The following is a 16052-nucleotide window of genomic DNA, read 5'->3' on the forward strand; positions in this document are numbered from 1 at the left end:
TGGAGACAGAGAGGGATGTCCTGGGTCACAGTCGCAGTCGCAGCTGAGCTCCTGATGGGACATCAGGGTTCAGCAGCAGCAAGAGCTCCCAAGACGGCCAATGCAGCATGTGTGGCTGCAGAAGCAGGGCTTCTCCTCTCCCTCTGTGCAGGGACAGGGGGCTGCAAGGTGCTGCAGATGGGCTGGGCAGGGCAGCCTGATGGGTGAGTACATTTGGGTAAGGAAAGGGTTTTTTTTGTGCCGTGAGCTGGTACTGAGGGGATAGAGAACACAAAAGCAAGTCTGTGTGCAATGTTCAGGAGATATTTAAAAATAAATAAATGAATAAATAAATTTGGAGAGCAAAACTGACTGCCAGTCTTTGATCTGGGGCTGTTGTGAAGTCATGGTTTTACAGGCAGCTTTTAGCCTCCCTGCTAGACCCCAGGGGAGTCACTGCCTTTCTGCCCTGCCTTGCGCCCTTTCAGCAGGAAGGAGCTGATGCAGAGGGATGTTCAGTAGGGGTCCCAGACAGGTCCCTCTGTGCTCTTCCTCACACTGAAGTCCCTGCTCCCTGTGCAGCTGGTTAAACAGCCCCCTCCCTGCCACTCGCATTCAGCGCTTCTCCCTCTACATCTGCTGGGCCGGGACACCAAGGACAGACCCTGCTCTGCACTCTGCTTTGTCTCTTGGCATACAAATCCCACCCTTTCCACAAATCCAATCTTTCTCCCACACTGTCCCACTGCCCTTCAGAGGGCAAGGGCCAGGCTGCCTACTCACCCCTCCATCTCAGTCAGACATCTCCCATAGCATCGCAAATGGAGGGAAGAAATTGCCATGGGCAGAGCAGGAACTTTTAATGCAACCCTACTGGGAGGTTTGGCAGGTCAGATCAAATGACCCCAAACACCCCTTAGGACCTCAGCTTTTACTCTCAGCATCAGTGTTCATGGCCTCACTTGAGCTTCCCCAACAGCCGGCAGCCCAACTATGGGACTTTAATAACGCTGGGACTTTGCTTGGACCGCAAGCCCCCTTCCTCATGGTTCCTTGCCTCTTACGGATGCTTCTGGAAAACAGCTCCAGAGGAAGCACTGGGGTTTCTTCAAATGAGTTCTCCAGAAGTGCTCTTCTCTCTTCACTTGCCTTGCTTCAGCAAAAGGCACAGGAAAGGGAACCCTTCCCAGGGCTTCAGATCAGAGGAAAGACAAGAATCCCCTCCCCCATTACTCTGAAGTGATATTCCACCTGGAGGGCCACAGAAAAGAAACAGCAAAGATTATTACTGGCATCTGGTATTTTCCAGTGCGCAAAGGTCATTTCTCATTCAGTTTCTCAGGTGGCGGCATGGCTTCAGCACTGCCCTTCCTCCTGCCTCACTCCACCTTCCTTGAGCAGCTCCCTTGGATGCCTGGGAGCATGCTGAAAATACACATTGTGGGGAGGTGGTGTGAGCACAGGGGGAGTTTGGTCTCTGTCCTGTACTCACAAGCTGGGCAGAGACAGAGATCACCCCCAGCTGAAATGCCCAGGGCTGCATGATGTGCCCGCAGGAATGCTCAGCATGCCCAGATACAGGCTCTGTCTTGATGTGGCAAGGAGAGCAGCAGGGTCCTTTACAAAGACAGCCTCTAAGAGACACAGTTACCCCGTCCTCGCAAATATATTAAACACTGCTTGATGGTCCCAGCTGCTGTGTGTTTAGGTATGGAAAACTGATTGTTCCTGGAGACCCAGTGTCAAAGAAGGAGAAAGTGGTGTAAAGGCATTCTTGCCATCGAGGGATCAGGAGTCACTGCGACATATGATAAAAGATATTCAGAGCTGCTAGGAACCTGGTGTCCAGAGGAAGCATCTCACCCAAACAAGCACAAGGGTCCAGGGTCACCCTCATCCATTCCTCCAAGGGTCTCACCTGCCATGAGGCGCTTTGCCCTCAGCTTTCTTCCCCTTTCCTTTCTGCGTAGTCGGAACTGTTATTTTGGCTGGAGGATGCCTCCCTCTCAAGAGGAGGCGCTGGGCAGGAAGATTTCCTGTAATCCAGAGACAAGAAAACACCACAGGATAGAATTGCAGAGACCTTTTGAAAAGGAAGGATATGCAGATCTGATCAAGCCTGTGATAAAACTGTCAGGCCTCCAGCTGATTCCTTTTATGCCTTGTTTCCTGGGTGGTCTTTGGCCCTTCTGGACACTGCCTTCTCTCTGTCTTTTAGTTTTAACTTTGCAACATCATTTCTTGTGGTACTTTTTTTTCTGTTCTTTCATGTTCTATCCTAGACACATTACGAAAAAGGAGGCTTGCTGGGATGTACTGGTGAATGAACAGAGTCTCTCTGGGGGCAACAATTTCACACAAGGGGAGCAGATCCTTGGATCTGTCTACTGATCTCATATGCCTGCAGTTCCTCTGGCGACACAGTCAACCCAAAGGCAGTTTTGGGGATGTTTATGAGAAATGCAGAAAGAAAGCTTAGAACTCCTTGATTTGAAAATGAAAGGAAGTCTTGGCATAGGTTACCAGACTTTGTACCATCTACTCAAGGTGACTCTTCCCATCAGTTGAAAACACACTGATTCCATGAAATAGCTCAGCCCCTCCATTACCTACAGCTCCAGGCACAATTTAGGATTCACATTGCCCAAGGACAGTTCTCAAGTTTGCCTCCCTTCTGCACCAACGCCTCAAAAGGAAGAGCAGTTGCAGAGCATGCCAGGGCACTGAGTCCCGTGGAAATGGGGGAAAGTTTAACTTGGAGGTATCAGCTGCAGGTGGGAGTGCTGGGCTGCCCCGAGGTCTTGTTCCCTCAGGAGTCACTTGAGATTTCCCACATGGGGTAAGCAGCATCACCTCTAGTGCCTCATGCTACCTGAGCCATCCCACTGTCACCTTGGCTCCAATGCCCTGCCAAAGAGGACAGAAGGAGAAGACACAAACCCCTGCCAGGAACCAGCTGCTTCATTACCTTTCTTGCCACTGGACTCATCTTTTCCCATCTCTTGTTCCCATGTCGGCTTCACAGGTGCCATGGGTGGTTTTCTAGCTGTACTCTCAAACTTGTACCTGGAAACAGGAAAAAGACACCAGTCTAAAGGGAAGGCACCACACTTCCTTTGCCCCTTGGGTGAATAATGAGGACACAGGGGCATTTGGGAGCTACTGGGAAGTCCATCTTTTTCCAAAGCAGAATATGAAGAATATGCCAGATGCTGGAGGAGTGTAGTAGCAAGCTGAGTGACATCGTGAAGACCTCCAGAACCTAGAGGGGCATGAGCTTCCTCATCAGGCCCTTTGAGAGCTTTCCTAGCCTTCCTATGAGAAAGCTCATTTGAACCCAGATCCTCTGTGCTGCCGTTGGGACCATCTCCCATCTCCCGTTCAATGTTCATGTCCAGGCAGAACACAATAGTCTCCTTTCCTACAGCTTTCCAGCACCATTTCTAATTCCCATCTCACCCTCCAAATCACTTGCAGGCCCTCCCAAGCTCATGTTCATCCATCTGTAAAAAGGCACCTCCATCACAGAATCACAGAATCGCTGAGGTTGGAAGGGACCTCTGGAGATCATCTAGTCCAACCTCCCTGCTCAAGCAGGGTCACCTAGAGCACATTGCACAGGATCGCATCCAGGCATGTTTTGAATATCTCCATAGAAGGAGACTCCACAACCTCTCTGGGCAACCTGTTCCAGTGCTCTGTCACCCTCACAGTGAAAAAGTATTTCCTCATTTTCAGATGGATTTGTCTGTGTTTCAGTTTGTGCCTGTTGCCTCGCGTCCTGTCGCTGGGCACCACTGAAAAGAGCCTGGTCCCATCCTCTCGACACCCTCCCTGCAGATATTTGTACACATTGATAAGATCTCCTCTCAGCCTTCTCTTCTCCAAGCTAAACAGGCCCAGCTCTCTCAGTCTTTCCTCATAAGAGAGATGCTCCAGTCCCCTAATCATCTTTGTAGCCCTTCGCTGGACTTGCTCCAGTAGTGCCACATCCCTCTTGTACTGGCGAGCCCAGAACTGGACGCAGTACTCCAGATGGGGCCTCACCAGGGCTGAGTAGAGGGGGAGAATCACCTCCCTCCACCTGCTGGCAACACTCTTCCTGATGCACCCCAGGATACCATTGGCCTTCTTGGCCACAAGGGCACATTGCTGCCTCATGCTTAACTTGGTGTCCACCAGCCCTCCCAGGTCCTTCTCCGCAGAGCTGCTTTCCAGCAGGTCAACCCCCAACCTGTACTGGTGCATGGCGTTATTCCTCCCTAGGTGCGGGACCCTGCACTTGCATTTGTTGAACTTCATGAGGTTCCTCTCTGCCCACCTCTCCAGCCTGTCCAAGTCTCTTTGAATGGCAGCACAGCCTTCTGCGGTATCCGCCACTCCTCCCAGTTTTGTATCATCGGCAAACTTGCTGAGGGTGCACTCTGTTCCTTCATCCAGGTCACTGATGAAGAAGTTGAACAAGACTGGACCCAGTACTGACCCCTGAGGGACACCACTAGCTACAGGCCTCCAACTAGACTCTGCACTGCTGATCACAACTCTCTGAGCTCTGCCATTCAGCCAGTTCTCAATCCACCTCACTGTCCACTCATCTAGCCCACACTTCCTGAGCTTGTCTATGAGGATGCTATGGGAGACAGTGTCAAAAGCCTTGCTGAAGTCTAGGTAGACAACATCCACTGCTCTCCCCTCATCTACCCAGCCAGTCATTCCATCATAGAAGGCTCTCAGATTGGTTAAGCATGATTTCCCCTTGGTGAAGCCATGCTGACTACTCCTGATCACTTTCTTGCCCTCCACATGCTTAGAGATGGCCTCCAGGATGAGCTGCTCCATCACCTTTGCAGGGATGGAGGTGAGGCTGACTGGCCTGTAGTTCCCTGGGTCCTCCTTCTTGTCCTTTTTGAAGACTGGAGTCACAAACATAACACTTCTGAGATCTGTCCAACCCCAAGTTCTTTTAGACTAGAGGTGTAGTAATTGCCTCTCTTTCCAGTATTAAGAAAATTTCCAGTATATGGCAGTTTTGCAGAGGAAGAACATGCAAGGTCATGTGCTCTGCAAGCAGAACATCTTATCTGATCTTGCCTTAGCCCTGTTTTCATACAAAGTTGAAGAACTGCAAAGAAACCAGTTCAATCCAGCCAGCGCTACAAAAGTTGTTCAGAGGTAACACCAGAAGAGGTGCAGATCAGCTAATGGATAATTATAAAATAGACCATTTAAGGCTGGCACAGAACTACCTCATACTGTAGCACGGCAAGGAGATTGGTAGAACTAAGAATTGTGGATAAATCTGGTTGGTTATGTAAACTAAAGTACTGGATATGTAACAACTTACTATTGCTTAAAAGTTGTAACAAAAAGCTGCTTGTGGTCCCTTCCTGTGCTCCCAGCCAAGAGGCACCTTATTGCTAGCAATAAAATTTAGAAAATCTGACTCCTGCTGTTCATTACCGATGCCCACAAATGAAAAAAGAGAAGAGATACTTTTATTACCTGTGAGCAAAAGTTAATTGGGGGATATTACCAGTATATTACCAGTATACAGTATAGCAGTAGGCACTCTTTTCTTCTAATGTGGCAGTATCCTAGGAACTCTTTGCTTGTAATGCAGTAGTATCCCCCAGTTAGCCCATAACTAACCATCCAAATAACCCCCCAGTCCAGTGAAATATGGTAGGTTGGGTTCCTGAGCTCTCCCTGCCAAAGGGCTCGCTGCCTTGGGAATCTTTCCTGCAACCTGCACGCTGTGCACTGCCCTGGGCCCTGAAACAAGACATCCAGGGCTGACTTCCAGGAGGAGGCCTCAGAGAGCAGCTTTGACATGGTAGGACTTCTTCTCTGGCATAGTTAACAAGGAAATGGTCTTGCTATGATGGAGAGCTCAGAGGTACTCCTTTGAGTGGTAGTGCCACAGTCATTACCTTTCAAAAATGGGCAAATAAGGAAAATGTCCAAAGACAAACTATTTCTTCAGAAAATAATTGGCCTCTTACAAACACTACTACCAGATGCATATACTACAGTGAGTGATGTTTCAAGGGCTCAGAGCTTATTTTTTGTGCTGAAAATGAAGCAAATCACAACATTGTTTTTGGACCCTGAGAATCATCGCCTGATGCTCAAGCACTTTCCTGCAAGTCGGCAGGAAATGCTTGAAGGGTCATAGCTGAGAATCAGCTTGTAAAGTTGAAGTGGTTTTATGCAAATACCTCTGCAAGACCTCCCAGTATTATGGTCCTCACCTTCCCACATGCTCCTCTCTTCCCTAAGGGAGTCATTTCTAGCCTGACAGTTCAGGTGTCCTTCTCAGCTGAGCACATTTTGCAGTGTGTCACTAGGTTGTTGGAGGCCTGCAGTTTCTGAAATTCTTGCCAGGATCTCCAGCCAGGATGCTAACTAACTCAACCCCTGCGTTCAGCTGAGCACATACAGCTGACCTCACTATTGTCATCCAAGCCATGTGCCTGCTGCTGGTCTATGAGCTGCTAAGGCAGGAGTGACCTCACATGCCCATGCCCCAGCCATGAGCCACTGCTAGCTTACCAGAGGCTGAGTCAGAAGTGACCTCCCAAGCAAGAACACAAGCCTTGTCCATCAGAGAAGAGGAAAGGCCATCAGCAGCCATGTGGGCTTGGTAGATGATTGTAAGGTCACCTCTATCTGAGCAGCTGATAGGCCAGCACTTGGCTAATGCTTGGGGCAATTATTTGTGAGGTCACTTCTGCCTGAGGACCTGATAGCCCACCAAGCAGCACAGGGCTAGGATGTTGATTGTGAGGTCATTCAGAACTGAGTAGCTGATGGGCCAGAAACAGTTACATGGCTTGGATGGTGACTGTGAGGTCACCTCTGTCTCAGCCTCTGATAGGCCAGCAGCAGGCCCATGGCTCAGGTGATGATTGTGAGGTCATTGCTGCATGAATACCTGACTGGATGGAAGCCAAGAGCATGCTGAGGTCATTTCCCTTAGGGCAGGTGAAAGACCAGCAGCAGTTCCACTGGCTTGGTGGGTGATTATGAGGTCAGTTGTGTCTGATCAGTTGATAGGCCACCAGGAAGCTGATGGCTGAGGACATTTTTATGAGATTAATCATTTCTCAGAAGCTCATAGGAGAGTAGGAGACCCATGACCATAAAGGTGAAAGTGAGGTCCCTTCTGTCTCTGCAGGTGATGGACCAGGAGCAGGCACATGCATGGGAAAGTGGCTGTGAGGTCACTTCTATGGGTGAAGCTGATAGGTCAGCACTTGACTCCTGTCTGTGGTAAGAAGTTGTGAGGTCCTGTCTGCCTGAGGACCTGATAGGCCACCAACAGGCACAGGGCTCGGATGTGGGTTTTGTGGTCACTCCTGTCTCTGGTGAGTGTCACTCGCTCTGTACAGAGTGAGGAGTGGCATGGACAGCCCTGGGCCATGAGTGGTTTTGGGCCACTGGACTCTGTGCGAGACACAGAAATATCTTTTTTAGTGGTGCAGGCCTGATTGTAACAGAGATATTTAGAAAATGTGAATAAAAAATGAAAGAAGAGAGAAATTAAGGAAATGATCTAAGGCGGAGAAATGTTTTGTTACACTTTCCAGCTTTTAAATATTTGTGTTCTTATTGTCTTTCTTTGCTTTGTTGTCTTTTTTCTTAATATCCTGGTCTTTTTTTTTTTTTTTTTGAAAAGGAAAGTAATTTCCAGAACTGGGGTGGAATGCAATGACGGAGTCACCGACAGCTGGTGCCATTGTAGGTGTCCTGGTCCCCTCTGCCCAGCCTCCATCTGCAGCTCCAAGGGGCTCTGGTCTCCCGCAGGTCCCCTGTGAGAGCTGCCAGGCCCAGGCAGGTACCTCCAATACACCAGGACCTCCCCAAGTGCCACTGGATGCTTGTGGTGAGACACCTGAGCTCTGCCCGAAAAGGTGAAGAACCGTTTTCAACATTTAAAGAAAAAAGGGGAGCATCTTTTCCTCAGCTGAAGTGGTAGAATATTTTTAATAACATCAACATTTTCCCATGAAAAAATAATGGAAAATTTCAGGAAGGGTATGAATCTCAGGACAAATAGTGACCTACCCCTGGCTTCACATTAGCACTGCTCTGTCTATTATGCTGTGGATGTAATCTCACTAATCTTTCACATATTTTCATCTGTTCTCATTAAAGTGATCATTTATCAAGTTTCCTTTATATCAGACTATCTGGACTATCTGGAAAACTTTCTGTAATTTTCCAGTCTTCCTCCTCCCCTTGCTCTTTATCCATCCGATACCTCTCAACTCTCCAGTTGCTGCTCTGAGCTTCAGGGAGTCTGAAGCTTGCCTTGTCTTTCAGGAGTCGTGTTGTCTCTTTAGACAACTCCTTAGTTGTGTTTCTGTCTATCCATTCCTATCTATCAGTCAGAAACACTTCAAGGAGGGTTATTCATTGTGGAAAGTGGCCCTCACTGGAGGCAGCTTGGACTTAACATACAGTTGAGGAGTGTATTTGACTTTTTATTAAACTGTATCATATTCTATTTTTGCTTGTTTGCAATTAAGAAAAATCCTCCTGTGTCTGCAAGTAGTTGTCCAAGGAAAGCAGGTGGGAATTGGTGTGTAGGAGCTGTAACATTCAGCTACAGACTTGAGTGGAAAAAGGTTAGATTTTAACAGGAGTGATGTAAGTCCCCAGTGGCTGATGAGAGAAATGGCAGGGTTGGGGAGGTGAGGAGGAAGGTTGTCCTTAAAGGTCTCATATTGAAAATACTGCTTTGCTGTATGTTCAGACTTCATTATGGCAGACACCCTCTGGGTCAGTATGAATTGGAGAATGTGGATATCACTTATTCTGTAAGCTGAAAAATAAAGAGATCTTAAAAAGCAGAAATCCTTTCTTTCTCAGCTGTTCATTGAAATCTTGCTCTTGTAAATACACTCCTGAATCCTCTCCAATTAGCCACACAAGAATTGAAGAACTGAAGAAAATTAGGGGGAGTGAGATTGGCTGTTAGGGCTTTCTGCATTTTAATGCTGCCTCTGGTGTATTTGGTGCTGAGTCCATGAACCTCAGATACTGGGAGGAGACTGAACAAGCCTCTCAAGAAGTTAGAGTCAGAAGTAAATCCCAAAGTTTCTTGGAGTGTTAATGGGTCCCACTGAGGGTCGTTACTCACAAAGCCTCCCCAGAGGCTGATTACAGCACAAAGTTGGAGGCACTGATTGCAAGCAGGCAAAGGGATCGTGTAGGTGGCTCTGATGCCAAGTAAACCTGGATGAGTTTTGTCAAGCAGAATGGCCAGGCACTGACACCAGCCCCTGGGTAGGGTGATCCTTTCCCTCACACTGTGCTCAGGGCTCTTCCTGGGGCAGTGTGAATGTGGGGGTGTGCACTCCCACCCCAGGATCTCCCTACCTTTACTGATGTCTCTCTGCCCTCACTTGCTTTTCCTTGAGACACAAAGCCAGTAGCTGATCACGGACTCCCTCTGGGTGACCTGTAGCACCACAGCTCTACCCTTCAAGTGACACTTCCTTTTCCTGAAGTCACATCTGAAACCCGCGAGCTGCAGTTTGCGGCTGTTTCCCCTTCTCACGCTGTTTCTCACTTTCCATCATCTCTGAAACCACCTTTCAAGCACTCACAGGCTCCTACTCTACTGCCCTTCACCTCCATTTCACCAGGCTAAAGAAGCCCAGGACCCTCAACCTCTCCTCCTGGGTGTGGTTATTCCCTCCTAGGTGCAGGACTTGACACTTCTCTTGTAAATCTTCGTGAGGTACCTGTTGTCCAAATCACCCACGTTTCTGAAGGTCCTTCTGGACTGAAGTTCCTCTGTGTAAAACAAAAGAAGACAAAACAAAAAACAAAACAAAACAGTACCAATGGGGAAAGGGTAAGCAGAGGTGGGCTGATTGTATGGGAGGGGATCAGCATGGTAAAAGAGAGAAACTTAAAAGAGGGAAGAGTAATAAAAGGTGGAAATGAAAAGTGAAGCGAAGGATTGATCAGGGCTGTTTTGGAGATTCCTGCCAGGAAGCCCTGCATCTCAACCATTCTGAGTGGAGGAAGACAAGAAAGCTGACCTCCTTCCACTGTTATGGGGAACCCGTGTGTTTTCCGTGACATTGACAAGTAAAGACCCAGAGGGAAAAGAGTCACAGACTCCATCAGGGTGGAAGGGACCTCAGGAGCTGTCTAGCCCAATCTCCTTGCTCACAGCAGGGTCAGCTCCAGGGTCAGACCAGGTTGCTCTGGGCTCGATCCAGTCTGGTCTTGGAAACCTCTAAGGGAGGAGACTGCACAGCGTCTCTGGACAGCCAGTTCCAATGCTTGACCATCTTCTTAGCAGAAAAGCTTTTCCTTATCTTCTGCATAAACATCCTCCCATCATGCACTGTGGTGTAGAACCTGGCTCCATTTTCTTGGTGACCTCCTCGTAGCCATTCGAAGGCTGCCATGAGATTCCTCCAAAGCCTGGAGTTTAGGCACAAGTTCCCTGTTTAGCCAAGCTGGTCCCCTGACATGTCTGCTAGCTTTACTGAGTATTGGGATGGACCATTCTTGTGCTTGGTGGGTGCTGTCCTTAAAGGCTTGCTGGCTCCCCTGGGTTCTTCAGAGCTGCCTCCCATGGGATTCCCCACCAGGCCCCTGAAGAGGCCAAAGTCTGCTCCTCTGAAGTCCAGGGTCTGTACTCTGCTGCTGTCCTTCCTCGTGCCCCTCAGGATCTGGGACTTCACTTTTTCGTGGTCACTGTAGGCAAGGCTGACACTGACTATCCCATCCCTGATCAGTTCCTCCGTGTTTGCAATTTCCACATCCAGGAAAGCATCACCATTATTGACCAGTCTTAGCTGTGCTAAGAAGTTGTTCCTGACACCCTGCAGACACCACTGGTCTCCTTGCACTCTGTTGTTTTCCCTTCCAGTGAATGTTAGGGCCATTAAGGTCTCCCCTTAAAGACCAGGGCCTGTGACCCACAGACTTCCTTTGCCTAAAGGCAGTGGTGGGATGCAGTTGTTTGGGCTCAGGTAGGAAACTTGAGAGGTCCTGAGCCGTTTGTCCAGCAACCACTGTAAAAGGGCATGGTTTTCCTGCAGGTCCCATGCTGTATTTGCTAGAAACATGCGGTTGTGCTGGACATCCCAGGCATCTGACATGGTCCTGCCTATGGCCTGTTTTTATGGCATTAACTCAAGGCTCTGCACTGAATTACATTAACTGTTTGCAATGTAGAGATGTGCATGAGTCTCAGCTTCCTAGTGAGTGGAGCTCTAGGAGCAGTAGTAGGCATCGAGTGTCATTTCAGATGGCCAAGAAAATTCCCCACCTGGCCCCAACCTCATGTTCTAGAAGGACGCAGGTCTCCTAGTTGCTCCATCAGAGCAAGCAGACACTGGCACATGCCTTGCACTACCTCTGTCTCTTCAAATGTCACCAGGTATTTGTGTGTGACCAACCAACTGACTCCCATCCTCCATCTCCACTGATTACAATGGGAGCTTAGACAAGGCACTCGCATGCCCACATCTCCGTTGTGCTCACTTCAGCTTTGATAAGGGCAATCCCTCCTCCTGTGTGTTTGTGGAATTCATGGGAGGGATCTGAATCCCACTCCTGCCCAGGGGTTTCTAAACTGGCATGAGATGTCCAGACTGACCCATCTGAATTAACACCTGAGCCATGGGTAAATGAATTCTCTTCTTGTCCCTGTCTAGGTGTCCTGCCTAGTAAAGAGGTGGGAATAGGATCTTCCGGACTGGGACGTTTCCATCTCTCATAGATAATCATCTTCTGATGAGACAAATTGCAATGCTGGGACCAGTCTCTCTTCAGTCTTTAGAGAGACATCATAGATGATTATTTTAGTCTACCTCAGTGAACATTTCCCAAGAGGAGGGAGTACAAAGGAGAAATGAAGTCACACCTTCAGCTAGGCCACTGTTCCCAAGTGGGGCCAGTCTACTGGGACAGAGGGAGCTCATGGCAACCGGTCAGCACTGCCGAGAGACAGCTCTGTGCAAGAGCATCTCCTCTGCAAAAAGCAGCAGGGCTCCAGGCACTGCCTGCTCTTGCTGACATGAGCTGAGACAAGACAGAGAGAAGCGAAAGGCAGTGTGGAGTGTGAGGAGAGAGGAGAGCTCACGGAGGGACAAATCTTCACAGCCCCTGACACAGTAAGTCTCTGGCTGTAGAGCAATACTGCTGGAGCTTCTGGAGGGGTCTTCTAAACCCATCCTATCCCATGACTTCTAAGTTCTTTAGGATGTCTCTGCTGTCTTCTTGAGTGCAGAGGAGGAGGAGGTGCTTCTAAAGCAGGGATTCCCAGCCACACCATCACAGGGACAGGACAGCCTGCTACCTTCTCCCAGAGATGCTGCAGGGGTGTGAAGGCAGGGAGTGCGCCCAGGTCTGCATGGGCTGTCATTCAGAGCAGTGTTCCTGCACCCCAGGGTGCTGTGTGCCTGGGGCAGTGACTCTGCCTCCTGTGAGGGTCAGCACTCAGCCTGCCCAGGGAACTCCCCACAGCGCTGCGGTGATGATCGACCCCATCAGGGCAGGTTCATTCTCCCGTTGAGAGGGTTTTGCACGGGTCAGGGCTGCTCACAACTCTAGCTCATGCACAGGACATTTCAGAGGGAACTTTTCAAGAGGAAGGTGAAGGCAGGGATTTCCTGAAAGAGATCCAATTTCCTGAGATGGCGCTTTAACTTTCCTACCACCTGGCAAGGGGAAAATGGAGATGGAGCTGTCAGCTTTGAACAAAGGACTGAAACTCCTTAACAGTTTCAATGAGCAGTCAATGGGTCTGCTAGAAACTTCTGAAAGTCTCTGCACCCATTCCTTAATGTATAGACAGCGCCAGCTTCCCCTTTGCTGGTCTCATCAGCGTTTATCTGCCCTGCTCCTTAGCACCTCCAAAAATGGGAATGCTTCTGGACAGTGCCCTGCTGTTGAGAGGTTTCTTTAGGGCAGAAGTGAGCCCACTGGGGAAGGTGTGGGCATTGCAGGGCCTGACCATGACTTGCCCAAATCCATCTTCCCACGATGTTTCTAGAAGCAGTTCCCTCTCATTCACTGCCCAGCTCTGATGCCTGGAGCTGTCCCTGCTGGGAGCTGTTTCTCTGTCCCAAAGTCTTTTTCCTGGTTGGTGCTTACAGACCTCCTCCCACTCTCTGTGTGCTCAGTTCTGCCCTAAAGAAAGCTCCCACAGGCAGGGCACTGTCCAGGGGCATCTCTGTGCTTGCAGGTCCTAAGGAGCAGGTCAGACAAACCCTCATGAGGCCAGAGAAGGTGATGCTGGTGCTGTGTGTAGGCTGAGGTGCGGATGAAGGGACTTGCTGTGGTTTCTCTCAGCCCTTTGGATTTCTCAAAATGATGGGAGTGCTCACCTGCAGTAAAGACACCGATCCTGTGTGTCCTGGGTGGTGTGGTCTTCATGGCAGTGAGAAGGGCCAGTCCCTTTCCAACCCATGAGGCTGTTGGCAATGCATGTCAACAGGTTGGGTAATCAGCTGACTCTCCTTTAAGGAGAGTCCACCTTTGGACCCTTGACTGTTTCTCCGGGGTGATCTGCCGACTTGGAAGCTGCTCTCCAGCAGAACACAGCTTCCCTGTAGCATTTCTGTGATGTGTGAGAGTCTGGTCATGTGAGTGGTCAGATACCCTGGCACACTCCACTCTGTCCATCTCTGGGCTGAGAGAAGAATTTAGAAATCTTCACTGTGAAACTGAACTCCTCCGCTCTCAGCTCAGTCCTCAGTTTCTTCCTTAGAGGAACTTGTGAGTGTGATTGTCCTTTAGCTGAGGGAGGTGCAAGTGCAGCACAGTGAGGGGAAAAACTTACTAACATACCAGATCCTGTGACTCTGTACAAAGTCACAGCGAGCTCTTTATTTCCTCTTGGCATGCACAAGTGCTCATGCTGAGAACAATTGAAATGCCAAAGATTTCTACCCCATCAGAGAATGCTCCCACAGTAAGATGGAGGCACCTAAAAACTAAATAAATATATAAACTGACACCTCCACTGAAGATCATTTTCTGGAGAAAATGAGTTTCAAAATGTTGAGCAGCCCTTTCACATAAGGAGTGGACATAATCTGCTGCAGGATGTGCACATCAGAGCTAGTCACTTCCCATTCCCACTGCAGTGCCTGGAGGAAGGGTGTGGACGGTAAGTTGACATGAGGACAGAGTCTATCTCATTGGAACAGAGATGTCTAGAAAGTGTGAGGTCACCCCCTGCCTTCACTTGACTGCTTCTCTCCCTTGCTAGAGTGGGCGACGGTGTGACTGGTTCAGCTACAGACACCTCTGTCCAAGAGGGCAAGGCTGGGGGAGATGAAGCCCTCATGAGGGTCTTCTCTTTCCGAGACAGCTGGCATGAGTGCTGTATTCACCTCTCATTATGGCAAATAGAATAGTCCCACTGGGTCACTGGACCAAGTTCCCTCTGCCGAGCTCACGGCACCGATCCCCAGGTATCCCACCGAATATCTGGGGCTGTTTGACACCTCCATTTACACCCCTGCCACCCCGGCAGAGCAGAACGGGCTCTTCTGGAGACCACGGCAGTGTCCCCTGCTCAGTGTGGCACACACAGCCAGCACAAACAGAGCTGAAGCAAGGATTCTGAAAGAAGGTGAAGGACAGAGGAAATGTGGGGAGTACTATGAGAAATGGTATGAGTTTGGCTTGGAGAAGCCTGCTCTAACATTTTACTGTCTTTTCCTCCTCAGACAGACCCCCAGGCCCAGGGGGAGCAAATGTTCAACAGCAGCTCCCCAAACGAGTTCCTCCTCCTGGCATTTGCAGACACGCGGGAGCTGCAGCTCTTGCACTTCTTGCTGTTTCTGAACATCTACCTGGCTGCTCTCCTGGCCAACGGCCTCATCATCACAGCTGTAGCCTGTGACCACCGCCTCCACACCCCCATGTACTTCTTCCTCCTCAATCTCTCCCTCCTCGACCTTGGCTCCATCTCCACCACTGTCCCCAAATCCATGGCCAATTCCCTGTGGGACACAAGGTCCATTTCCTACTCGGGATGTGCTGCCCAGGTCTTTTTTTTTGCCTTTTTCATATCAGCTGAGTATTCTCTTCTCACTGTCATGGCCTATGACCGCTACATTGCCATCTGCAGACCTCTGCACTATGGAACCCTCATGGGTAGCAGGGCTTGTGTCAAAATGGCAGTAGCTGCCTGGGGCACTGGTTTTCTCTTTGGGGGCCTGCACACTGGGAACACATTTTCAGTAACATTCTGCCAAGGCAATGTCGTGGAGCAGTTCTTCTGTGAAATTCCCCACATCCTCAAGCTCTCCTGCTCAGACTCCTACCTCAGGGAAGCTGGGGTTATTGTGGTTGGTATTTGTTTAACTTTTGGGTTTTTTGTTTTCATTGTACTGTCCTATGTGCAGATCTTCACAGCTGTGCTGAGGATCCCCTCTGAGTAGGGCAGGCACAAAGCCTTTTCCACGTGCCTCCCTCATCTGACTGTCGTCTCCCTGTTTGTCAGCACTGCGGGGTTTGCCTACCTGAAGCCCCCCTCCATCTCCTCCCCAGCTCTGGATCTGGTGGTGGCTGTCCTGTACGTGGTGGTGCCTCCAGCAGTGAACCCCCTCATCTACAGCATGAGGAACAAGGAGCTCAAGGAGGCACTGAAGAAACTGATTCAGTTGCTAATATTTTAGCAGCAAGAAGCTGCCCAGCTCTAGTCACAAGCAATATCCAATCTATCTCAGGCAACTCGGGTGCTTTGGGTGTTCTATCTGTGACACTCATGTTTGTACACAGCTGCTGGAATTCATCTCCAGAGGCACAAAGTCCATCTGTCTGACCCAGAGGCCTTCTGTTCATCTGTCTACCACTGCATCAGAGCTGGCCTCCCAAGTAGCAGCTCTGTAATAAAAGGGGATTTCCTCAGGACAGGGCCTGAAGGTTGGGCTCTTCTTCCAAAGTTGGTGCCAAGAATGCACTGAGGGAGTTGCACCCAAAAAGGCCTTTTGCTGCACATGAGTTCTCCATGGGCTAAGGGGGACGCGCTCATAGGGTGATGTGTTAGGAAATGAGGGCAGGATTCTGCCCTCATTTGTGGGTGC

At 49.6% G+C, this 16052-nt stretch overlaps 1 protein-coding gene and 1 pseudogene across 1 annotated transcript in view; one reads left to right on the forward strand and one right to left on the reverse strand.

Annotated features, from left to right (window-relative positions):
• The window catches only part of LOC136993803 (antigen WC1.1-like), a 350141-nt gene that overhangs the window by 290224 nt on the left and 43865 nt on the right, over positions 1 to 16052 (reverse strand). The window lies entirely within an intron of this gene.
• On the forward strand, positions 14718 to 15620 carry LOC136993826 (olfactory receptor 14C36-like; annotated as a pseudogene).

Source organism: Apteryx mantelli, chromosome 20, assembly GCF_036417845.1.
Source record: "Apteryx mantelli isolate bAptMan1 chromosome 20, bAptMan1.hap1, whole genome shotgun sequence".
Lineage (NCBI taxonomy): Eukaryota > Metazoa > Chordata > Aves > Apterygiformes > Apterygidae > Apteryx > Apteryx mantelli.